The 26,199-nt window shown below is 37.0% G+C and overlaps 1 pseudogene; it reads left to right on the top strand.

The window, feature by feature from the left end:
• Positions 1-48: 48 nt before the first annotated feature.
• Positions 49-24,600, top strand: LOC133791442 (cyclin-L1-1-like; annotated as a pseudogene).
• Positions 24,601-26,199: the final 1,599 nt, after the last annotated feature.

Here is a 26,199-nt window from a genome sequence, read left to right as displayed (position 1 = left end):
CAGACTCTAGTATAGTATAACCTTGTTTCGAATTTTATTCGTGTATTTATGCGTATTTATATGATTTTCTTTATTAATCAATTCTTTCCTACATAATCAGTGCTGGTTTTTGCTTTGGTTGTAGTACTAATTGCATAGTCAATATTTAATAGAGTTTGTTTGTTTTGATTTTCTGCAGAAAGTTGTAGCAAGTTGTGTGTGGCTTGCTGCAAAACTGGAGGAATGCCCAAGGAAAGCTAGACAAGTGATTATCGTTTTCCACATAATGGAATGCATGAGGGAGAATTTACCCATTGAGCGTTTGGACCCTTTTTCAAAGGTAATAAGTGTTAGATTAAAATAAAATATAGGTATATGAATAATTCTATACATGCATGCGGAATTGATATATATATATATAAATTGAACATATACGAAGAGATGATCCAATATTATATATCTCCAGCCATTGCAATTGATAACCTTGATCTAGCTTTAGATCTACAAAAGAAAAGAAACAGAAGTTAAAACGATTACACGGGCTTCCAAGCTCTCACTAACTCTTTAGATGGAGTTACTGAAAATCAGAATGAGTAGTGAGCTAGGGAGCCCGTGTACTCGTTTTAACTTCAGTTTCTTTTCTTTTGTAGATCTAAAGCCAGATTGAGGTTATCAATTGCAATGACTGAAGGTATATAATATTCAATCATCTCTTCGTATATGTTCAATCTATATATATATATCAATTCCGCATATATGTATAGAATTGTTCATATACCTATATTTCATTTTAATCTAACATTTGGTATCATAGCTTGGGGACTGGTACTCTATATTTATAGAGTGAGACCTACCATCAAAGTCTCTGCCATAGTTACAGAGGTTGAGATATTCTCTCAACTTAGTTGAAATATTTGGAAAATTCAAATTGGGTTTAAAAGATAAATGTTGACCATTAATTTTGATATATTAAATGAATAAAAAATCAATTAGTTATAACAAATTGATTTTTAATATATATCATTATAAAATATTCCAACATTCTCCCACTTGGTCAGCATTTAATTAATGTATAACTTAATCTCAACGATTATCCCTGTTAGATAATAAACACATGAATCATGGCGATAGGTCCTCATTTAACGGTGAGTATTATCTTCCATGTATTAATTACATAACAATGTACTTTATGTGGCTATGTACTTAAACGAATAAACCCTATGTTTATTCAGGTCCTATGAAGATAAAATTTTCTCAAATAAAATTAAGATGCGCATAAATATGAGAAAACATCAAAATAAGAGTTTCATTGATAATAACTTCAATTTGTACAATAAATTTACATAAGGGAACCAAGTCCCATGTTCACTGCATGATCCTTGAATTTATGAGGTGGCAAGCCTTTCGTCATAGGATCAACAATCATTAATTCAATGCTAATGTGTTGAATGACCACTTTATTTTCTTTAACATGTTCTCTCATGGCTAAGTACTTGATGTCGATGTGCTTGCTTCGACTACCACTCTTGTTGTTCTTAGCCATGAATACAGCAGCTGAATTGTCGCATAACATTCTCAATGGTCTAGATATAGAATCTACAACTCTAAGGCCTAAAATGAAACTCCTTAGCCATACACCATGCGATGTAGCCTCAAAACACGAAACGAACTTGGCTTCCATAGTAGAAGTAGCAGTCAAGGTCTGTTTGTTACTCCTCCATGACATAGCTCCACCGGCAAACATAAACACATAACCAGAGGTTGATTTACGTGAATCAGTACAACCAGCAAAGTCTGAATCTGAGTAGCCAACTACTTCCAGGTTGTCGGTTCGTCTGAACATGAGTTTGTAATCCTTAGTACCCTAAAGATACCTCATAACTTTCTTTGCAGCTTTCCAGTGGTCTAATCCCGGGTTACTCTAAAATCTTCTTAGCATTCCGACAGTAAAAGGCAATGTCGGGTCGTGTGCACACCTGAGCATACATCAAGCTTCCAACAGTAGAAGCATATGGGATGTTCTTCATTTCTTCCTTTTCAAAATCATTCTTTGCACACTGGCTCAAATTTAATTTATCACTCTTAACGATAGGAGCAACACTTGGTGAACAATCTTTCATCCGAATTCTCTCTAAAACTTTGTTAATGTAGGTTTCTTGAGATAGACCTAAGATACCTTTGAATCTATCTCGATGGATCTTAATGCTAATGACATAAGACGCATCACCCATATCCTTCATCTCAAAGTTCTTTGAGAGAAATTGCTTCACCTCATGTAGCATGCCCTTATCATTAGTTTTAAGAAGAATATCATCCACATATAATACAAGAAAACAAATCTTACTCCCACTGACCTTCTGGTATATACATTGATCCATGACATTCTCTTCAAATCCAAAAGAAGAGATGACATCATGGAATTTTAAATGCCATTGGCGGGACACTTGTTTTAAACCATAGATGGACTTCTTAAGCTTGCTCACCAAATGCTCACCATCACTAGAGGAGAATCATTCTAGTTGTTTCATGTATACCTCCTGTAGAGTCCAAGAACTTTACTTAGCTAGTTAGATAGTAGTATTATAGTATTTATAGTATTATCTTTATGACTGTGGATTTTTGGTTCAGACTGGGAATTATTTGGACACTCATAGTAGTACTTGTAGATTTTCTAAGTTTAACCTATAGTTTAAGAATATTAATGTTAACCTAAGGTTTGATTAATATGGCTGATATTAAGGATAATATTTATTATACTATATGGTTTAGATAAGAACCAATAGGATTTTAAGCACATGTTATGTATGGGTGATTAAAGGATTAAGTATTTTGAGGATTAAATTTAATAAGGGTAAAGTTTGAATGCTCTAAGGTCAGTCAGCAGCTTTGAATACGTTTAAGGGCTTAGTCAAGGCTGTTTACTCAATTTGAATTAAGCTAAAAATGTGTAATTTCGTGTTTAAATAATCAGCGAATGCCGATATATCGCAGCTATAGGGGGCGATATATCGCAGCACGTAGATACGGAAAACACGAAACGATGCACGTTTGCCTCGAGCATATTGGTCTAGGCGATATATCGCCTATAGGGGGCGATATATCGCCTCCTTCAGCATATTTTGAATGCTTTTGAATTCGTTTTCCATTCAACCATTCAACCTTTTGATAAGTCCAGCACCTTTTTGAACGAGTCTTCAGCCTCTGCTGAACGATTATTCAAATTATTTTCACCTAAAAAGCCATTATTTTTATTCAAGTTAAATTAAGATCCTATAAATAGGACCTAGTACCCATCCATTATTCATCTTTTGCTCTAAGTTCAGAGGCTGCAAGTTGCTAGGTGAGTGTGAGAGTGTAAACACTTGGGTGGGGGAATCATAAGCTTGATCATCATAAGCTTATCAAACACTTGGGAAAGTAAGGATTTATAGTATTTCGGTTCGAGGTTTAGATTGATCTTACAAGTCTTCAAGGTAACCCAAACTCTAGTTCGTTTATCGTACGTTTTCTTTAAAAGTTCTCATAGTCTTCTACTTATTCTTATTTGGGTTAGGAAATCTAAGAACTCACACATAAGTTTTTGGTAAGTATTTTCTCAATAGTTTAGTCCTTCCATTCCTTTCAATTCTCTTCTTCTCTATACTCACTCTTTTTAATGGTTCTTAGGAGTGTTCCAAAGTCCCACCTCTGTCCTCTTATCCCGGTATTTTGGTAAGGAAAATAGGATAGAAATTCATATGTTATATGTTTTATATGTTATCTTATGTTTCTTATGTTATGATAAGTGTTATGATATGTATGTTTGTAGGCTTAGGCATATGACCCATATGACTAACAAGCCCCAAATAGATTATGGGCGTATGACCTGCTTAGCTAGTAGGACCCCACTAATCTAATGGGCATATGACTTGTTTAGTCTATGGGACCCCAAGTAATAATGACCATTATAGTATGTGTATGATATAAGTGTTATGTTATGTTTTTATGTTTCTTATGAAGTTTATGTATATGAACAATGTGGTAGATTTTCCTTGCTGGGCATTAGGCTCATTCCTTTTTGTTTATATGTGCAGGAAAATAGCTATAGTGGCGGGAATGATTTGTGGATGCTTGGGAGAATGTGTATCGGTGATGAATGGATTCAAGGAGTCGAGAGTTCGATTTCAAGGATGTAGTATTGTTTTTATGGTTTTACATGTATTTTTCCGCACTTGTTATGTAACTCCTTTCTATTTTAAATTATGTTTTGTTTTTAAAACAATGGGATCCCATATCCTACTTGATATTTTATGTAAGTAACTCTTATTTTTACAAGTTTCCTAATAAAATTATGGTATTTTCACAATGTAAGTTTTATTAAGGATTAGTATGTATAGTTTCGTTAATGGTCCAAAAGTCTAGAGTAGTTGGGTCATTACACCTCCTCCTCTAGGTCACCATTTAGGAAGGCAGTTTTCACATCCATCTGTTGCAGCTCTAAATCGAAATGAGTAGCTAATGCTAGGATAACTCTGAGGGAATCTTTCTTAGATACCGGAGAAAAGGTCTCTGTGTAGTTAATTCCTTCTTTTTGAGTGAATCCCTTAGCAACAAGTCTCGTTTTGTGTCTCTCAATGTAGCCTAATGAGTCTTTCTTTGTTTTGAAGACCCATTTACACCCAATATCCCTCGCCCTATTAGGCAACTCAACAAGATTCCAGACTCCGTTGCTCTTCATAGAATTCATTTCTTCGTTCATGACATTGTACCACAGTTCCGATTCTTTGCTATTCATAGCTTGTGAAAACGTTTCTAGATCATTTTCGGCTCCAATATTGTAGTCAGATTCTTGCAAATACACAATGTAGTCACTAGGTATCGCCGATTTTGTCGTCCTAGTGGATCTTCTTAAGGCTACACCAGCAGGCTCTTGAGGAGCGGGTGGTTCAGCTTGTTGTTCAACAATTATAGGCAACTATCCTGAACAACTTGATCCATTTGAACTTCAACATTGACTTGTGGATCTTCAACAATTGGCTGTGGTGGTTCAACATCCATTTGAACTTCAGGGGTGTTATGAACCACAATCAATCTTGCTCTTGAGGTGGAGGGTTCTGAAGGATCTTTCTCAGAACCTAAGTCCTTGGATTGATCACTCCCATTAATCAAGGCATTTTCAAGAAATTTTGCATTCCTTGATTCCACAATCCTAGTGCTATAAGATGGACAATAAAACTTGTAACCTTTAGACCTTCCAACGTGTCCAATAAAGTATCCACTTATGGTCCTTAGGTCCAGTTTCTTTTCTTGTGGATTGTATACCCTAACTTCAGATGGGCATCCCTAAATGTGTACATGTTGCAAACTCGGTTTCCAACCTTTCCATAATTCAAAAGGAGATTTTGAGACTGCCTTGGCTGGAACTCGATTTAATATGTACACGGATGTCTTTAGAGCTTCAGTCCACAAGGATTTAGGAAGTTTAGGGTTGCTGCTAAGCATACTTCGCACCATGTCCATCAATGTTCGGTTTCTCCTTTCTGCAACACCATTTTGCTCGGGTGTACCGGGCATGGTATATTGGGCAACAATCCCATTTTCTTGAAGAAACTTTGCAAAAAGGCCAGGTGCTTGTCCATCTTCAGTGTATCTACCATAATATTCTTCACCTCTATCTGATCTCACTATCTTAATTTGCTTATTGCATTGTTTCTCTACTTCAGCTTTAAATATCTTAAAGACATCTAACGCTTCGCTTTTGTTATGAAGTAAGTAGATATACATATAGCGTGAGTAATCATCTATGAAAGAGATGAAGTATTTCTGACCATATGATTCCATGTATGGACTACATATATCAGCATGTATGATTTCTAATAGGTCGGAACTCCTATGGACACCACTTTTTTTAGACTTGGAGATATGCTTTCCCTTAATGCAATCCACACAAGTATCAAAATCAGTAAAATCTAAGGTATTGAGTACCCCATCTTTTACTAACCTTCTAATTCTATCAATGGAGATATGTCCCAATCTCCGGTGCCATAATGTAGAGGAATTCTCATTCATAACACATCTTTTATTGCCAGTGTGAACGTGCACAGTGTTATAAGCGGTATTGTTTTGTAAATTAAGGCAGTAAAGACCATCAGACAAAATACAATTTCCAACACATTCAGATTTATTATATAAATTAAAAGATTTGTCTGAAAATGTAAAGGAAAACCCAAAAGGTACAAGTCTTAAAACGGAAATCAAGTTTCTAGAGAAATTTGGTACATAAAATGTCTTTTATAACTTTAAAACAAAACCGCTACTTAAAACTAAATGGCACGTTCCTATAGCCTCCACATGTGAGCCCATCTTGTTTCCGGATAAGATGCTTTGTTCACTTCCCACTGGCTTCCTTAGGTTTTGTAAACCCTGCAAGGAATTTGAAATGTGAATTGTTGATCCAGAATCAATCCACTATGTGTTAATATTAACATTAGCCATATTAGATTCATAACATACGAATGAAATTGGATTACCTTTGTCGTCCATCTATTTCTTGAACTTGGCGCATTCCTTTTTCGCGTGTCCTTTCGTTTTGCAGAAGAAACACTTGATGTAATCCTTCTTTATTTTGCCTTGGGGAGGCACTTTATTTTTCCCCTTGTCCTTCTTGGATGATTTGCGTTTCTTGCCTTGGGTGGCCATGTGAGCACTTTCACCTTGTTCCTGCAGGAGTCTTGCTTCTTCTTGAGCACACATGGTTATCAGTTCATTGATACTCCATTTGTCCTTATGTGTGTTGTAGGAAATTTTGAAAGGGTCGTATTGAGGTGGAAGATTGTTAAGGATGTAGTGGGCGAGGAAGGTTTCAGGAATGACTACATCGAGCTTCTTCAGTTGAGCAGAAATGTCCCTCATCTTTGAAATATGTTCTCTAACTCCTTTGACACCAGCGAGTTTTGTGGATGAGAACTGGTGGATGAGGTTGTTGTAAAGTGGTTTGTCCGAAGTTTCGAACTGCTCATCAATCAGTTTGATCAAGTCTTTGACTTTCTCAGGTTGCTCCATCGATCCACGCCTTCCCAGAGGAATCTTGGACATAATGAACATGATGCTGAGGCGATTGGATTACTCCTATTTTTCATATAGTGCGATCTCAGCAGCAGTGCTAGTCGCAGTGATTGCAGCAGGTTCGTCCTTCCTTATTGCATAGTCCATGTCGGTGCAGCCTAAATGAAGAAGAACTCGTTCTTTCTAGATTTTGAAATTATCACCCCTAAGCTCAGGAATTTCGGTAAGGATTTCAGTAAAACTAGAGGATGATGAAGAAGCTGCATGAATAGGATTACAAACTTAGATTTAGAAGATTGAGGCTTAATGAAGTCATGTTTTACCAATGTATAACATGCTGAAGAATGAAATTTTATTAAACAAAAATTTCCCGTGGGCTAAATTTTTAATTTAATAAAATTAGATATATAGGATGATAGATTATTCAAACGAATTATTTGGGATAAATTAAGGTTTGATACTTCTATCTTTATTAAACTTTATAATAAAACTATTAAATTAATTTTCATAACTCCTGTGGGTAAATTAAAAAAATTAATTTAATATATTATCCTAATTAATTATAGAAATATGATAAAATCCCTGTGGGGTAAAATTATTATATCTATATAATCAATCACAATCTATGTCCATTATGTGATCCTTTCAAATTAATATGTAATTTTATATAATTAAAGATGCTGTGGCTACTCCCTAATTATTTAAAATTATATGGTTCACTAGACATTATGTTTTAGGCTCTAAGGAAACCTAAGAACAATTTCGTTATAACATAATAGGCAATCACAGAGAGTAGTGCTCCTAATGTGGTTGTCCGAAGATCATTAAAAACTGTTCTAGATTGAACATTTGTCTCAGTTTCATGCGTTCTTATGTCAACCACAAAATTATTTATGAATTATTCATAATTTTATTCACCCTAAATGTTTTATGAATATTTTATGAATATTAATGTGCTAAATATTATTCAACCAATCTTAAGGTTTGAATATAATCTAAATATATGTAGCACAATAATGGAATAGATAACGTATTTAAAATAATAAAGTCATACATATAAAATTAAGGATAATTATACTTAGAATAAATTTGCATGAATAATAACAAAATAATCATACAATTAGCATAATTAACTCTATGTATGAAAATAAATACAATAATTCCATATATATGCTTGGCTGAAATATTAATCATGCTAAATAAGACAATAAAATCATTTATTGATTTGGTGAATTAATAAAATAATTGCACAAATTTAATTGTAAAACAAAAAGTAATTACATTATTAAAATAACACAATTATTTAATATTGCATGAATAAAAGAAATATATCATGTAATAAATACACCAAAATCAAGTAATTACACATTTTAATTAATTTCCAAATATATAATTTACCAAAATTATATGTTTAATTAAATTTGAAAAAATTAAAAATGAAATTTATTGTCTAAATAAGCATTAAAATCAAGAAAATAATAAAATTCTAAAATAAATAAAAAATGTAATTTTTCGGAATTTTCTTCAATTTTTCTTAATTTTTTTTTTCATTCCTAACATTTTTTGGGCATCACAACTTATGGTCATATACATGTGTGTGTGTGTGTGTGTGTGTGTGTGTGTGTGTGTGTGTGTGTGTGTGTGTATATGTAAATACAATGTTTTTTGGGTTTACACCTTTTTGGACCCTGTGTTTTTTCCTATTACCTGTTTGAATCTTGTGTTTTGACAAATTACTTTTTGGACCCTATGTTTTATAAAATTGTTAAAATAGAACCCTAAACTCAAATTTGATGAAGCAAAAATTGAATATAACAACACAATTTTTAAGCAGAATGATTTTATTTTTGTTCTGAATCATTAGTTTGGTAAATTATTTGTGATTTTAGTTAAGAAAACATTGACCAAAATCGGGTTTAGGGTTCTATTTTAACCATTTTACAAAACATAGGGTCCAAAAAGTAATTTTTCAAAACACAGGGTTCAAACAGGTAATGGGAAAAAACACAGGATCCAAAAAGGTATAAACCCTTGTTTTTTTGGCCAATCGTGCAGTTCGTTCAAATAGGTTTGCCTCAGATTTGTTTTTCAATATCATTAGAAATGTACTCGTTCTAACTTCTGTTTCTTTTCTTTTGTAGATCTAATAGCTAGATCGATGTTATCAATTGCAATGGCAGGAGGTATATAATATTCGATCCTCTCTTCGTATATGTTCAATCTATATATATATCACTTCTGCATACATGTATAGAATTGTTCATATACCTATATTGCATTTTAATCGAACATTTGGTATGAGAGCTTGGGGACCGGTACTCTATATTTATAGAGTGAGACCTACCATCAAAGTCTCTGCCATAGTTAAAGAGGTTGAGATATTATCTCAACTTAGTTGAGATATTTAGGAAATTCAAATTGGGTTTAACATATAAATGTTACCTTTAATTTTGATATATTAAATGAATAAAAAATCAATTATTTATAACAAATTGATTTTTAATATATATCATTATAAAATATTCTAACAATAAGCTTATATATAGTTAGTTTATTGGTTTTCTTTTCCTAGAAACAATGAAAAAATATTTGTTTCTACGTTCTTCAAGGGTGAATATACTTTAGAGAGTGTCCTCCATGTAACGTTATTTCACTTTTTTGGCTAGAAATATTCCGATTTAAAGATGGAGTGGAGTAGAACAAAAAAGGCATATATTGAAAGAGATGTGTTTCATTTGTCATGTTGAACATCCTCATAAGTTCATATCAAATTATCTAGCTACCCTTGAAACACCTCCAGAGTTAAGGCAGGAAGCATGGAATCTGGCAAATGATACGTACTTCAACAGTTTTTTGTAAATGTAAATATTTGATAGAAATAATATTTAATGATTGGATTAGAGGTTTTTGAACATGATTTTTTTTTTTTAATTTTGTTACTGATATTATCAGATCTAACAGACATGCTTTTGCTGCGGTCTTATTCTTCTGTTTATTTATTTATGTTTTATTTTAATGCTCCTCTGGTTTTTGGCGTTTTACTTGTAACGACCCGACTTTTCTTAACTAGACCCACCGAACACGACTATGACTATCCGGGATCAACTGGACCCTTACGGTCAACTCTTTGGTAAAAATCGGACGTTAGAAACTAAACAAACTTTAAAGTAAACTTTGGAAAATTTTACATTGGAGTACTTTGAAATAAAATAGTATTTGGATGGGATCCCATAGTTTTAAAAACAAAATGTAGTTTAAATGTAACTTAAGAAATAGTCTGTAGCCACATGGCTTTCTTTAGATAAACTAATAAACATGAAATTGATAAAACTGTTACTGGACTCAGCGGAAAACTTAAGAGAACCCTGACAACCCTGCAGGTCGGTTGTTTCACAATATGCATACTTCAGACAGAATCCCCTCCAGCTCATTGCACTGCTCCTTAAGCTTTGCCCTTACCTACACACATAGAGTAACTAATGAGCTATAACACTCAGTAAGGAAGCTAGCTACAACTCATGATTCTACTATCCAAAACAAACTTTGCATAACAGAAATGCATATCCAGAAATTGTAAACTGAGCAACACGTCTAACATATTCACATAAGTCAAAGTATTGCGTAACATACTAAAAACATATAACTGGGCCATCGTGTTATCTGTGGGGTCTTAATCCCTGTGTGGCCTCCATGGCCCAGAGAATACTCACCTCGCGTACCAAAGGGGTACACTCTGCTAAAACACGATGACCTTACTGACTTGGCGGATAACCCCACTGTACGGCTGCATGGGGATCCACCCTCACAAGGCCTTGTACTGAGCCATCGAGTTATTTGTGGGGTCATGATCCCCGGGTGGCCTCCGCGGCCCAGAGAATACTCACCTCTCGTGCCAAAGGGGTATACTCCGCTAAAACCCGATGACTTTACTGACTTGACGGCTAACCCCACTACACGGCTGCATGGGGTCCACCTTCACAAGGTTTCCCTTGACAGTCACAAACATTGCACATGCATTCATGATAACTTTACTGCACTAAGCACATTCAAACTCGATAGATGGGTACTATCATGCGCATCCAGTCATATAATCACACATATATATAGCAACCAGAATTTAACCGGCAGTATGCAAACATGCAAACAATTCATTAAGATTACAACAAGCTAAGTTACTCTTGGTGTATACTTCCTTACCTCTTGTCCTTAGCTTTCGCAAATTATGTCTTTGTGAGTATTTCCAATCGCGTTTAGACCCTATAATCATATTGGGACAATATGTCTTAGTTTATGCTTACTAAGATTCTAAAATATATAAGGGAATTGAAAAAAAAAAACAAAATTGAAATTCCTGACCCTGGCCCAAACCCGAGCCCTTGGGGTAAAATGACCATAATACCCCTCTCAAAATCCCAAACTCAACTTAGAAAAATTATTATTTCCAATAATAATTTTATCCTAGGCCATGTTCGAAATTTCAAATCAAAACTCCAATTATTTCTTAAAATTCTGTTTTCCGATGCTCGAGTCCAATTCACGAGCCCCGAGCCCATCTCTTGACCTTGAGACTTAAAATCGGTAATATTGTACTTCCTAAAATATTTTCTAAGTCCTTGAAAATATTTCGTAGATTCTAAGTCATCAAATCTAAACTTTGAAACTAACTCCCAAACTTAGAATTTTTCTTGAAGCTTACATAATAATTCCCGAGCCTAGCTTGTAAATTATTATACTTGGACAATTAACTAGGGAATTTTTATCCTTAATTCTCAATAATCAGATTTTGATCTTAGAATACCTAATCCCAAGCCACCAAATACCACTTTTTGTCCCCTTTGGTTACAAATTGGTAACCATTAGTTACCAAAAGAAACAACAAACCATGCATGCATGCTCACGTGCACAAAGCCTTCATCAATGGGTCCTTGTGCACGGCCAAGAATGGCAAGCACTCTTCAAGTCCAGTTTCGAGCCATAGGTACCTTCCACAACGTTCACTGCCTCAACCCGGCACCACCATGACCCTCATCTCCGGCCACCACCACCACCACCGGTGGTGGTTGATCGAAGCAAACGGTCAACAATGACTCCCAAGTTTCAGCCGTGACTCCCAAACCCACCAAAGGTGGAACCCAACCCCAAGGCAACTTCTAATACACCTCTGGAACTCTTAGGGGTGTGGAAGAACACCCACCCCGTGGCCTTAAACATCATCACCGCCTGCAACCTCCATTAACGCCGGCAGTGAAGAAACTCTCAATGCAACCATCGGCCATGGCTACAACGACCACCTTGCCACCCCAAAACTTAAGATCTACTATATTAGATCCTTCCCAACACCTTAAGTATGTTCTCTAGTCCTAAAACGCTGATTAAAACCATACATAACAGCCCATAAATTCATCACTGTAGGATTTTCTTTCCTTTTCTGTCCCTACACCAACTCAGTAAGTATATTAGACACTACAAGGTCAATATTGACCTTTCACTCAACACAAAGCCACGGCTAAAATTGAGACTATTATATTTGTTGTTTATTACTTTATCTAAATATCTAACCCTCAACACTTTCCTATTCTTTTCAGATCTACTCTTTCAGATTTCACGCACAACCTGAGAAAAAAATGGAGGCTATGGCACAGATGCAAACCAGAAACCAAAAAAATCAAAGAAGATGAGAGAAAAATAGAGAAGAAGGACAAACAACGACTTATAGAGGTTCGCCACCAAAAATATTGGGGCTACGTCCTCTTGAGCTCGCCTTAGAGGTGTAGAGTCCAAGAACTTTACTTAGCTAATTGTTTAGTAGTATTATAGTATGTTTAGTGTTATCATTGTTACTTTGGATTTTTGGTTCAGACCGGGAGTTATTTGGACACTCATAGTAGTACTTATAGATTTTCAAAGTTTAACCTATAGTTTAAGAATATTAAGTATAACCTAAGGTTTGATTAATGTGTCTGATATTAAGGATTATATTATTATATTATAAGGTTTAGACATCAACCAATAGGATTTTAAGCACATGTTTTGAATGGTAATTAAGGATTAAGTATTTTTGAGGATTAAATTAAATAAGGGTAAAAGTTTGAATGTATAGGGTCAGTCAGCAGCTTTGAGCACGTTGAGGGCTTAGTCAAGGCTGTTTACTCCATTCAAACTCAGCTAAAAATGTGTAAATTCGTGTTTAAATATTCAGCGTATGCCGATATATCGCAGCTATAGGGGGCGATATGTCGCAGCACGTAGATACGGAAAACACGAATCGATGCACGGTCGCCTCGGGAACAAAGGTCCAGGCGATATATCGCCTATAGGGGGCGATATATCGCCTCCACCAGCATGAATTCAAATACATTTGAATTCTTTTCCCTTCAGCCATTCAAACTCCTTCAACAGTCCAGCATCTTCTGAACGAGTCTTCAGCCTCTGCTGAACGATTATTCAAATGATTTTCACCTAAAAAGCCATTATTTTTATTCAAGTAAAATCAAGATATTTTCATTCCCAAACTCTATAAATAGGACCTAGTACCCAGCCATTATTCACCATTTGCTCTAAGTTCAGAGGCTGCTAGTGTTAAGTGAGTGTGAGAGTGTAAACACTTGGTTTGGGGAAAAACTATAAGCTTAAACATCATAAGCTTATCAAACACTTTGGGAAGTAAGTGAGTGCTATAGTATTTCGGTGGATGTTAGATTGATCTTGCAATCTTTGAGGTAAACCCAAAACTCTAGTTCTTTTCTGTATTTTTATGTTATTTCCTTTCTCAAAACCTTCTACTCAGTCCCCTAACCTTATTCTTATTTTGGTTAGGGAATCCAAGCTTTTAAGCATATAAGTCGGTAAGTATGTTTTCTATGGTTTAGTCTTTCCATCTCTTTCATTTCATCTCCTTTCTTTAGACTTACTCTTTCTTATGGTTTTAGGAGTGTTCCAACAATCCCAACTCAGTCCATAATCTCGGTAACTTTGGTAAGGAAAATAGGCTAGAATCTACATGTTTATGATTATGCTATTTTATGTGTTATGTTTTCATATGTTATATGTTATTGATGTGTATGTTGTAGGCTTGGGCATATGCCCTATTTGACTAACAAGACCCCAAAAAGATTGTGGGCATAAGCCTATTTAGCTGGTAGGACCCCACTAATCTCATGGGCATACGCTTGTTTAGTCTATGGGACCCCAAGTAATAATGGCCATTATAATAAGTGAATTATGTGTTATGATATGTCTTTATGTTTTCTTATGAAATTATGTATATGACTATGTGTTAGGTTTTCCTTGCTGGGCATTAGGCTCACTCCTTTCTGTTTATGTGCAGGAAAATAAGTTTAGAGGCGGTAAGATTCGTGACGCTTGGAGGATGTGTATCGATGATGAATGGAGTCAAGGGGCCGAGCGTTATTCGATTCGAGGATATAGTCTCCTTTTATGTTTTTATGGTTTTTATGTGTATTTTCCGCATTATTATGTAATGTCTTTTATTTTAAATCTTGTTTTGTTTTAAAGACAATGGGATCCCAAAATCCTTCTTAGTATTCTGTTTACTTTGTAAATAACTCTTATTTTGCAAGTTATTCAATAAATTATGGTATTTTCGTAAAAATGTAAGTTTTTATGTATAGTTTCGATAATGGTCCAGTTAGTCTAGATTAGTGGGTCATTACAGTTGGTATCAGAGAAAACGGTTCCTTCGCATGAAGTTCTCCTCGATACACATGCTCAAAGCTCCGAATCGGACCGCCAAGTAAGTGTTTAAGTTACAAGTTACAAGTTACTTTGTCTATGTGTATAGCTAACAACTTTAGTGTTTATGTTTCAGTTAAGAATGAATGGAGCTTTAACCTACCAAGATATCCGAGCCATTAAGGCCTTAAAAAGAATAAGGGAGCCAAGAAACACCGTAGGAGCCTTAGAAAGGATTACACGAAGGTTGCTTTTGTTTCACCAAGCAATAGGTGGCCTTCAAGAGGCTAAACAAATAATGCTAAGATCAACGGAACAATATGTATTAGTGATTAGGTTGTTTAAAGATTTCCATCCTGTAATAGCAGCCTTAGAAGAAATATGGGAAGAAATGAATGATGAGGATGAATCACCATTAGCAATGAGATACTATTTCCTCTTAGTTAGGTTCACCGCAAAATTTGAATTTCAATTCACCAAGGAGCAAAAGAATAGGATTCTCACAAACCTTCCTAGAGGGCATTTTGATGCTCATGATAATGATGACTATGAGGCTATAGATGATGATATGTTAGATGACGGATCGGATGTAGAAGATCCCGATTTTTAGGTTAGTAGTTTTTATTTGTTTTATTTACTTTTATGTTATGATTGTAATAAGTGAAATTGTTTTCCAAATGAATAAACATGCTATTTGAATATCATGTGTGAGTTTGAATTTTTTTCACAATCATAATAAATACTAAATAAAATGAATAATGACTGAGTTCGGTGAGGGTGGATACGAATCAATGAACCTGGTTTCCTTGTTGAGAGTTAGGGGGCCTTAGTAGTGGGAACGATTTTACTGATCCCAGCCCTCCCTCAATATGGTTAACTTTGGAACAAAGATAAGTTTCGAGCCTGAGAATTAAGTCATATAGGATGATTAGAAACACACTTAGAAAATAAATATGACTTGTTTTTCTAAGTATAGAAACCCACTCTAATAATAAATAAAGACCTATATAATTTTTCATAAAAAGTCATAATAAATAGGTCCGAGATATGTTTGTTTTAGAATAAGTTTTTGCCTTAGAGCCTATTAGGAAAAAGTTCTAACATGTTTCTTTTAACTGTTAGAACTCTGCTACGATGTCTCTCCGAAGATCTGCTCGCACCAACGGGAACGCTTCCAACGATGTTCCAGCGACCAATGCGGTCCCTACCGTTCGCCGAAGGAGAGTGCGTGTTACTGCTCGCCGCAACGCGCCGGCACAGCCAGCTGACAACACTGCAGAGATTGCCAGACTGCGACAACAAGTTGAGGAACTTCTGCAGCAACAACGCCAACAGGCTCAACCTCAGCCTCAGCCGCAGCCGCAGCCACAGCCAATGGCCCCAGCACCCCAACAAGTTGGTCCGTATGGGGGATGGCCTATGATGAACTACGCTCCTTATCCTGTACAGCACATGGAGCCAGTGTACGAAAGGTTCCGCAAGCAGCACGCTCCGAAATTCGAAGGGACTACGGACCCCTTTGAAGCAGAAGAATGGCTAAGGAATGTGGAGCCGATCCTAGCCCACATGAACCTCAATAATGCTGACCGCATATCCTGCGTCTCATCTTTACTCAAGAAAGATGCCAGGATATGGTGGGATTTGGTCCAGCAATCCCACGATGCTGCCACTATGACGTGGACCCGATTTGTGGAGCTCTTCCACAAGAAGTACTACAATTCAGCAGTACTTGCTACGAGAGTTGAGGAGTTCACCAATCTGAAGCAAGGGAATTTAACAGTGGCGGAATATGCTCGTCAGTTTGATCGCTTAGCCAAGTTCGCGGCAGAGTTAGTTCCGACCGATTATCTAAGGGTGAACAAGTTTGTTAGAGGACTTCGCCCGAAGATCGAGATGGGGGTTAAACTAGCAAACCCGGGAAACACTTCATATGCCGACGTTCTTGAGACGCCAATTGAAGTAGAAAGGTTGCAAGCCAACGTGAGCAAAGAAGAAGCCAGCAAGCCGGAACCTAGGCAGCAGAGCCAACCTCAGGCTAGTCGGAACAACAATCAGTCCAGCAACAGTCAGTCCAACAACAACGGTAATGGACAGAAGAGAAGGCATCCTGACAACAAGCAAGTCGACAACAATAAAAGGGCACGACCAAGTAATGGGGGAAATAGGTCGGGCTACGTGGAATACCCGCCATGTGCCAAATGTCAGAAGAAGCACCCCGGAGAATGCCGTGCCAACACCAAGGAGTGTTTCAACTGTGGTCAAGAAGGGCATCGTAAAAGAGACTGTCCTCAGCAAAAGCCGGAAGGAAAGAAGGACGAAAAGATGGTTCCTGCTCGGGTTTTTGCTTTAACCCAAGGAGAGGCGGATGCTAGCAACAAGGTGGTCACAGGTCAGGTTTCCATCCTCAATAAATTATGTCATGTATTATTTGATTCGGGAGCCACCCATTCGTATATTTCGTTAGGAATGGTAGATAAACTAGACAAACCTAGTGAAAGATTTAGAACTAGGTTTGCAACCGAGTTGCCTTCGGGCAAAGTAGTTCTATCATCATGAATTATACGAGGCGTACCAATCAAGATTGAGGACAAGGAACTAGAAGGAGACCTGATAGAGCTGGTGATCAAAGACTTCGACGTCATACTAGGCATGGATTGGCTAGCACGGCATGGCGCAACGATCGACTGCAGACGCAAGAAGGTGATGTTCGAGACTCCTGACGGCCAGAAACTGTGCTTCATGGGACAAGCTTCAGGACTACGCACCCCGTTAGTATCATCTCTCAAAGCTCAGAGAATGATGGAGAAAGGATGTCAAGCATTCTTAGCCAACATCACGAATGTGGAGAAGGAGACATCACTCAAAGTTGGAGATGTTCGAGTTATACAAGAATTTCCAGAAGTTTTCCCCGATGACTTGCCAGGATTGCCGCCAACTAGAGAAATAGACTTCACGATAGAATTAGTACCGGGCACCGAGCCTATCTCTAAGGCACCATACCGGATGGCACCTACGGAACTCAAGGAGTTAAAGACGCAGCTACAAGAACTCCTAGACTTAGGTTTCATTAGGCCAAGCCATTCACCGTGGGGAGCTCCGGTACTATTCGTGAAGAAGAAGGACGGAAGTATGCGCATGTGCATAGACTACCGTGAGCTGAATAAAGTAACAATTAAGAACAAATACCCGCTACCTCGGATTGATGATTTGTTTGATCAACTCCGAGGCGCGACTGTATTTTCTAAGATCGATCTACGGTCCGGGTATCATCAGCTCAAGGTAAAGGGGGAAGATATTCCCAAGACAGCCTTTAGGACTCGTTATGGACATTACAAGTTCTTGGTTATGTCTTTTGGTCTTACTAACGCGCCAGCCGCGTTTATGGACTTAATGAATAGGGTCTTCAAGGACTACTTGGATAAATTCGTCGTTGTGTTCATCGACGACATTTTAATTTACTCCAAGGATGAAGTGGTGCACGAGGAACACTTGAGGATGATTTTGACGCGATTGAAGGAGCACCAACTCTACGCGAAGTTCAAGAAATGCGAGTTTTGGCTCTCACAAGTGGCGTTCCTCGGGCACATCATATCGAAAGACGGAGTTGCAGTAGATCCATCGAAGGTAGAGGCCGTGAAGGATTGGCCTAGACCAAAAAACGCGTCGGAAGTAAAAAGCTTCTTAGGGCTAGCAGGTTACTATAAAAAGTTTGTAGAGGGCTTTTCTAAAATAGCCACTCCACTCACCAACCTGACCCGGAAGCAACAAAAGTTTAACTGGAATGATAAGTGTGAGGAAAGCTTCCAGTTGCTTAAGGATAAGCTTTCCTCAACCCCAGTACTTAGTGTCCCAACACCCAACGACAAGTTCGTTGTCTACTGTGATGCATCAAAGTTAGGATTGGGATGCGTACTGATGCAAAATGACAAGGTGATAGCCTACGCCTCACGTCAGTTAAAGGAGTATGAACAACGCTATCCAACTCACGATATGGAGTTGGCAGCGGTGGTCTTTGCGTTAAAAATCTGGCGCCATTATCTTTACGGAGAACGGTGCGAGATTTATACGGACCACAAAAGTTTAAAATACTTCTTTACTCAGAAGGAGCTTAACATGAGTCAGCGCCGGTGGTTGGAATTAGTAAAGGATTACGACTGCGAAATCCTATACCACCCGGGGAAGGCAAACGTAGTTGCCGATGCACTTAGCCGAAAAAGTTATGGGAACTTAGCAGCCTTATCCGGAATAGAAAAGCCACTGCAAAAGGAGCTTATTAATGCTGGAATAGAAGTGGTGGTAGGCAAGCTGGCTAACTTGTCTATCCAATCGAATCTGCTAGAAGACATATGGAATGGTCAGAGACATGATTATTCGCTATCAACGCACATGGATGCAGTCAGAGAAGGCAAGACTACAGATTTCTCAATATCCAGTCAAGGTTTATTGAGATATAAGGATCGGGTATGCGTGCCAGGCGATCAAAGTATTAAGAAGACGATCCTAGAAGAAGCGCACAGCACCCCATACTCGGTTCATCCAGGGTCTACCAAGATGACTCATGACATCAAGGCAGTCTATTGGTGGCCAGGGATGAAGAAGGACATAGCGGAGTATGTATCTAAGTGTCTGGTATGCCAACAAGTGAAGGCGGAGCATCAGCGGCCTGCAGGATTATTGCAACCGCTTAGCATACCGGAGTGGAAGTGGGACGATATAGCCATGGACTTCGTGACGGGTCTGCCAAAGACAAATAAGCAGCATGATTCTGCTTGGATAGTCATAGATAGACTAACCAAGTCGGCTCATTTTCTGCCTGTTAAGACTTCTTATACGGCAGACCAATATGCAGACATCTACATCCAAGAGATTGTACGATTGCATGGAATCCCCAAGACGATAGTATCAGATAGAGGATCAGTGTTTACGTCAAGATTTTGGAGAAGCTTACAGCAAGCCATGGGTACTAAGTTAAGTCTTAGTACAGCTTTCCATCCTCAGACAGATGGGCAGTCCGAGCGTACGATTCAGATTTTAGAGGATATGCTACGCGCATGTGTACTTGACTTTGGAGGATCGTGGAACAAGTACTTACCGCTGATCGAGTTCTCGTACAATAACAGCTACCAGTCAACGATCGAGATGGCACCTTATGAGTTGCTATATGGAAGAAGGTGCCGATCACCGTTGCACTGGGACGAGGTAGGAGAGAGGCAGCTTCTAGGGCCCGAAGCTGTTAGGCAAGCTCAAGAAGCAGTAACGCTTATTAGACAGCGTATGCTTGCTGCTCAAAGCCGACAGAAAAGCTATGCAGATACCAAGAGACGCGATGTGGAGTTCCAAGTTGGAGATCAAGTCTTCCTGAAGATATCTCCTATGAAGGGTGTCAAGCGGTTCGGGAAGAAAGGCAAGCTCAGTCCCCGATTCTTAGGTCCTTTTGAGATATTGGACAAAGTGGGACCAGTTGCGTATAGACTAGCCCTACCGCCAGCACTAGCCGATAGTCACAACGTCTTCCACATCTCGATGTTACGCAAGTATGTGTCAGACCCATCTCACGTCCTCAAGTACGACACCATAGCACTCCAGAAGGACTTAAGTTACGAGGAACGACCGGTTAGCATCCTAGATAGGGGGATGAAGCAGTTACGGTCCAAGAGCTTTCCTATAGTTAAAGTCCTATGGAGCAATAGTTCTGAACGCGAGGCAACGTGGGAGTTGGAAGAGGACATGCAGAGCCGGTATCCGGAATTATTTGGTAAGTAAATTTCGAGGACGAAATTCTTTTTAGTAGGGGAGAATTGTAGAGTCCAAGAACTTTACTTAGCTAATTGTTTAGTAGTATTATAGTATGTTTAGTGTTATCATTGTTACTTTGGATTTTTGGTTCAGACCGGGAGTTATTTGGACACTCATAGTAGTACTTATAGATTTTCAAAGTTTAACCTATAGTTTAAGAATATTAAGTATAACCTAAGGTTTGATTAATGTGTCTGATATTAAGGATTATATTATTATATTATAAGGTTTAGACATCAACCAATAGGATTTTAAGCACATGTTTTGAATGGTAATTAAGGATTAAGTATTTTTGAGGATTAAATTAAATAAGGGTAAAAGTTTGAATGTATAGGGTCAGTCAGCAGCTTTGAGCACGTTGAGGGCTTAGTCAAGGCTGTTTACTCCATTCAAACTCAGCTAAAAATGTGTAAATTCGTGTTTAAATATTCAGCGTATGCCGATATATCGCAGCTATAGGGGGCGATATGTCGCAGCACGTAGATACGGAAAACACGAATCGATGCACGGTCGCCTCGGGAACAAAGGTCCAGGCGATATATCGCCTATAGGGGGCGATATATCGCCTCCACCAGCATGAATTCAAATACATTTGAATTCTTTTCCCTTCAGCCATTCAAACTCCTTCAACAGTCCAGCATCTTCTGAACGAGTCTTCAGCCTCTGCTGAACGATTATTCAAATGATTTTCACCTAAAAAGCCATTATTTTTATTCAAGTAAAATCAAGATATTTTCATTCCCAAACTCTATAAATAGGACCTAGTACCCAGCCATTATTCACCATTTGCTCTAAGTTCAGAGGCTGCTAGTGTTAAGTGAGTGTGAGAGTGTAAACACTTGGTTTGGGGAAAAACTATAAGCTTAAACATCATAAGCTTATCAAACACTTTGGGAAGTAAGTGAGTGCTATAGTATTTCGGTGGATGTTAGATTGATCTTGCAATCTTTGAGGTAAACCCAAAACTCTAGTTCTTTTCTGTATTTTTATGTTATTTCCTTTCTCAAAACCTTCTACTCAGTCCCCTAACCTTATTCTTATTTTGGTTAGGGAATCCAAGCTTTTAAGCATATAAGTCGGTAAGTATGTTTTCTATGGTTTAGTCTTTCCATCTCTTTCATTTCATCTCCTTTCTTTAGACTTACTCTTTCTTATGGTTTTAGGAGTGTTCCAACAATCCCAACTCAGTCCATAATCTCGGTAACTTTGGTAAGGAAAATAGGCTAGAATCTACATGTTTATGATTATGCTATTTTATGTGTTATGTTTTCATATGTTATATGTTATTGATGTGTATGTTGTAGGCTTGGGCATATGCCCTATTTGACTAACAAGACCCCAAAAAGATTGTGGGCATAAGCCTATTTAGCTGGTAGGACCCCACTAATCTCATGGGCATACGCTTGTTTAGTCTATGGGACCCCAAGTAATAATGGCCATTATAATAAGTGAATTATGTGTTATGATATGTCTTTATGTTTTCTTATGAAATTATGTATATGACTATGTGTTAGGTTTTCCTTGCTGGGCATTAGGCTCACTCCTTTCTGTTTATGTGCAGGAAAATAAGTTTAGAGGCGGTAAGATTCGTGACGCTTGGAGGATGTGTATCGATGATGAATGGAGTCAAGGGGCCGAGCGTTATTCGATTCGAGGATATAGTCTCCTTTTATGTTTTTATGGTTTTTATGTGTATTTTCCGCATTATTATGTAATGTCTTTTATTTTAAATCTTGTTTTGTTTTAAAGACAATGGGATCCCAAAATCCTTCTTAGTATTCTGTTTACTTTGTAAATAACTCTTATTTTGCAAGTTATTCAATAAATTATGGTATTTTCGTAAAAATGTAAGTTTTTATGTATAGTTTCGATAATGGTCCAGTTAGTCTAGATTAGTGGGTCATTACAAGAGGTGATTGAGCTTGAATCTGCACTAAAATGGTGAACCAGTTACAAGGTCTTCTGAGATTCCAGCCACAGTGACTCGGCAAAGGTAATCTCCTTCCTTTATTTTGTTTCTTCAACCCTAGCACTCAATACACAGATATTCTCTCTTTTTCCTTACAACTCTCCTCTCTTTCTTTCTGTTTTACAGGCCTTTTTCACTCTCTGCACTCAAAAGGGAAAAACTTTGCTCTCTGTAATTTCTCTCTGCTTTTCCTTGATTTTTCGTATGTATTCTAATTTTGGGAATAAGCTTTGTATATATATATAGGATAGAAGTAGGGAATGAAATCTTGATGGGCTGAGCTGATTTGTTGTAACTGTCATTATGTTGATTCTGTTTGAGTGAGTTGAGACTTAATGTGAGGACTTGATATTTTAACAATCACCATACTAAGAAACGAAAATGAAAAATCAGAAACTGAAAACTACGAAGGAAATCTATGAATATATACCTCTTACTGTGGTCGGTTCTTGGTGTATTATTTCTTATCCTCAACTTAGTCCAAAACACTATGAACACAACAAAAACCATTCAACATGAATTTGAAACTCAGAATCTAAGAGAGAAATTAACACAAAGTAGGTTTGGACTTACGTTATTTTGTTCTTACTATTCTTGCATCGAACTCTCAAGACACTCCCTTCTTTCTCTTGCTTTCTTCTACAATCAAAACAGAGGTTCTAAGGATGTGTCTAAGGTCTGTAATCCAAAGAAAACCAAGAAAAAACTCACCTTGCCTTCTTCTTCTTGAACCCGAACGTACCACACTCTCAAGAACACCAAGTGTTCTTCATCTTTTCTTTCTCGGTTTCCCTTTCAATTTCGAAGATGGCTGAGCAAAATGAGAGAAACATTGCACCCCCTCTCAACCAACCTCTAATAACTACCCGTGATCCTTTCAAAATCTTCCCACCAAAACTTGATTTGTGTGGTTGGCCGAGACACACACGTGAGAAGCACAATAATATATGTGCTGAAATGTTACATGCATTTTTACCAAAATAATGCATTAAATCATGGCTTAAAATAATTAAAATCAACGATGGTCTAAGCACTAAATAATGCAACTTTAGTATAAACTTATGTCTATGATTTTACGTGAGTCCTTTAAACATAAAATCATAATTTTAATCCCAGAAAATTCCTCTTGAATTATTCATCTAGACTCTTAGTGAATAAGTCACAAAATCATAGTCTAAAATAATAATAAGATTTTATGTGGATTCCAAACACATAAAATCATATATTTAAACTCTTTGAACAAGATGTCTATTTTAAATCTATTTCACATCTAAGTCCCCAACATAATAATAAAATAAAATAAAAAAATCTGCTTCATTTATAACTAACTCACTTTTTGGAGGCAGCTTGCGCACTACCTTATGTGTTCGGTTTAAGAGTGAGGTAGTGGCTTGTGGGGTAGTATACGCTGCTGCTCGTCGGTTTCAAGTACCCCTTCTTGAGAATCCACCATGGTGGAGGGCATTTGATGCAAAAAAAATCAGGGATTGATGAAGTTTGCAAGGTTCTGGCTCACCTCTACAGCCTTCCCAAGGCGCAGTACGTACCAGTATGCAAGGATGGTGATTCATTTACATTTTCTAACAAGTCATGGGATTCTCATTCTCAGCCTCTTCCAAAGGTAATTGTTTTTTAATTTTCTCCACACGTTGTTTCTCATTAATTTTCCATCTGATATCTCTGGCAGAATGGTAGGGTAATCATTGTTGTATAATTTTTTGGGTGGAAATATAATAAAGTATATACTGCTTCATTAGACGATCTGTTCCTTGTTGGCTTAACTGCAGTGCCTTGATTAGAAAAATGATGGTGCACCTGCTCATAGTGATGTCATCTATAAATTTGTGAGTCTTAAATTTAGAAAACTAACATGCATTTTCCTTTAAATGTCTCATCTACAGGAAGTTCCACGTAGTAGCCCACCAGTTAATAGTGAAACCTCTGTTTCCAAGGCTCCTCCAGCAGTTAATTCTGAATTGGGTGCAGTGAATAAGGTACCTGGTGACAAGCTAAAGGGATTGAAAAAAAGTGATGATGAATCAAATAAAAATGTGACTGCTGACGGAGAGGCAGGAGAGGAACTGCTGCAGAAATCCAAGCCTGGCATTGGCATAGACTGACATGATGCCTTCAACTCCTCCAACCTATTTTAAATGAGAAACATTTTTAGCTTAATCAAGAAACTGAGATGAAGTAAATGTTAATGGCTCATTTAAATTATTACCTTAAACTCATTTTCATTTAAGCTCAAGTTGAAACAATGAGATATGGTACCATTTGGTTTCACTCCCTTAAAACCCCAAGCAGGAAAGCGCTTGTCAAAATCATAAAACTGAATGACTTCTCCAACCTCCATTATTGCCTGCAATTAGTTTAATCAGTCCATTGAAAAATGTGTTTGTTTATACGTTTAATACATACTTTTCCATATTGACTAATTAGTGAGCTTATATTATTATGGTTTTCACAATACCCTCTGGTAAGAGTTTCACCGGCCATAAGGATCAATGTAGTGCAAAGAGTCAGATTATCGAGGATTCCCATTAAAGGCTCAAAAAGAAGGAAAAAAAATCAATGTAAGCATAAACCATAATTAAGTCCATATGATTAGTGAGGAAATTTTTTAGAAATGTTCAAAGTTTGAAACCTGTAAAATCAACAACAACCATAAAGTTGAGCTCAAATCCACTAGAAATGTAATCAAGAAAGCTGAATTGTTGCTTCTCATTAAAATAGTCCACAAAGAACTGACCCTTTAGTACCTATAATAATATGTTGATAAATTGTTGAGAAAGAGGTGAAAGATCTCTAGCTATAAAGAATTAAATAGTTAATAAGCTTAAAATCTAATGAATAAATATATTAACACCTTTTCATGACTACTTTTCGTGGATGGCATTACAAAGTTTGTACCAATTCTTTCATCGCAAAGCTTTTCTAGTCGTCCCACTGACTTCTGTAGTTTCTTAGAGAATTCAACTCAATATTTAAAATATTTTTGGGATGATTTGTATACCCATAACTTTTCGATATTTTTTTATATATTTTCTCATAAATTTTCTGAATCGGTCATGTGGGACTCTATCAAATATTACATTTTGGTCTTATATAATATATGTTTAAAGTGGATCATTATATTCACTCTTTCATGTGTATTGGAAGAAGAAAAAATCTACATTAAACGAATATGAGGAACACAATATGCTTATTTTAAAATGTGTTCAAGGAGGACTTGAAATTGATATTTTTTTTTATATATAAAATTTGGTTTGGTGTTTAATGATTATTTTTCAATTTTTTTTAAGAATAATAAATAAATTTTTTGGCTAATAAATATATTTGGAAGTGTTAGTTGAATGATCAAATGAGCCTTATCTTTTCTCATGGCATGTGTAAAAGGATATTAAGTGTTGAACTTATGAGCTATTTAGTATAGGAGTGAGAAATACCATTACACCAACTGTAATGCCCCAAATTTCCTAATAGGGTTTAGGACCTTGATTAGGAGGCTGGGAGGGCCATAATTGATTTATTATGGTATTTAATGATTATATGCATGTTTACGTGAATTATATTATTATATGATGGTGGATGCATGCATATGGGTTCATATTTTAATTATGAGGGAATTTCGGTAATTTGGTCGCTGTGGGCGTAATTGTGTATTTTGGGTGCATGATTGTGATTATTTAATATAGCCACATTATAAGGTGGATTGG

Source organism: Humulus lupulus, chromosome 7, assembly GCF_963169125.1.
Source record: "Humulus lupulus chromosome 7, drHumLupu1.1, whole genome shotgun sequence".
In the NCBI taxonomy this organism is placed as follows: domain Eukaryota; kingdom Viridiplantae; phylum Streptophyta; class Magnoliopsida; order Rosales; family Cannabaceae; genus Humulus; species Humulus lupulus.
The sequence above is the reverse complement of the archived record's forward strand: the minus strand, read 5'-3'. Positions and strand labels throughout refer to the sequence as shown.